The sequence below is a fragment of the Periplaneta americana genome, chromosome 1, assembly GCF_040183065.1.
Source record: "Periplaneta americana isolate PAMFEO1 chromosome 1, P.americana_PAMFEO1_priV1, whole genome shotgun sequence".
In the NCBI taxonomy this organism is placed as follows: domain Eukaryota; kingdom Metazoa; phylum Arthropoda; class Insecta; order Blattodea; family Blattidae; genus Periplaneta; species Periplaneta americana.
This window is the reverse complement of record NC_091117.1, coordinates 219,249,680-219,250,700: the sequence shown is the minus strand read 5'-3', so window position 1 is coordinate 219,250,700 and position 1,021 is coordinate 219,249,680.

The following is a 1,021-nucleotide window of genomic DNA, read 5'->3' as shown; positions in this document are numbered from 1 at the left end:
TATACAGCAAAGAAATAATTTCAGTGTAAAAACTTCACAATGTCCTACTAAATGTAATTAATTGGGAGTATAATAGTTTCTTTAACATTTGTGTACCAATGGTCACAGTAAATAATAATGCTTGACGAACAATGAAACAGTAGGGTCTATTACTTTAAAATAATTAGTACCTATTACGTAAAATGAAATACTTGTTCGTTTCTTGTTGTTTCGAAATTACAGCAGTTTTTTGCTTCAAATACGGTATAAAAATCGTATTAATAAATTATGCTTTACAAACCACTATTATAGATAAAATATAGATATTACAAACCACTATTATAGATAAAATAAAGGAATGTAGAATTCGTTGGTCGAATCATTTAAGAAGAATGGATAAGGAACGAATACCGAAACAGGTGTTGGATTATAAACCACAAGGGAGAAGAGATATTGGTCGGCCAAGAACAAGGTGGAAAGTTGAGGACGGAACAGGGGACTCTCCTACTCCATGAAGAGAAGAAGAAGAAGAAGAAGAAGAAGAAGAAGAAGAAGAAGAAGAAGAAGAAACCACTACTTTGTGAAATATAACTGAGTAAGCCTAAAGTTTCTTGTATTACAATTGTCAAATATAGATACTAATAATAACTGTGTTTTTCGTTCTGCTAACTATGTTTATAATGTCCAAAGTCTATTTAATCCAACCCTAGAAGAGCAGAATTGATTATTGCACACCCCTCCAGCTAAGAACGGGTAAGAGCAACGCTTGATTGATGCAGTCTACACAGACCGGCGATCCGCGCACATAACTGCACATTTAGAGTCTGATTTCTGACATGCCTGTTCTATACATTTCCTTCTGTTCTTTACTACTTTTCCTTCTGTAACTGTATTTAAATTTGTATGTGACAACTAACTCTGTAATATGGTTATTCTCCATGTTATTTTCCTTCATTCTGTTTAAATTTTGCTCCCTTGTAATTAGATTCCCCTCTCTAGTTGTCTTTGCTGTAAAGTCAATTTCCAGCGAGTACTGCGTGTT